The sequence below is a fragment of the Eimeria mitis genome, genomic scaffold (genome assembly GCF_000499745.2).
Source record: "Eimeria mitis Houghton genomic scaffold, Emh_scaff1943, whole genome shotgun sequence".
Taxonomy (NCBI): domain Eukaryota; phylum Apicomplexa; class Conoidasida; order Eucoccidiorida; family Eimeriidae; genus Eimeria; species Eimeria mitis.
The window spans coordinates 2,038-2,279 of NW_013570266.1; positions in this window are offsets into that span (position 1 = coordinate 2,038).

Sequence of the window (242 nt, forward strand, 5' to 3'; positions counted from 1 at the left end):
CTGATGCTTTTATTAATATTATTATTTATAATTATTATTATTTATTTTTTTTATTTATTATTTTTGTTTATTTATTTTCTTCTTTTGGTGCTGTACTCCCCTCGCTGCAGTCGTTTCTCTCGCAGGTGCTGCGCTGCAGCAGAAGGCATTCAGCCGCTGCTGCTGCTGCTGTTGCTGCTGCGGCAACAGCAGCATCTACAGCAGCAACAGCATCAGCTGCAGCAGCAGAAGCTCCTGCTGCA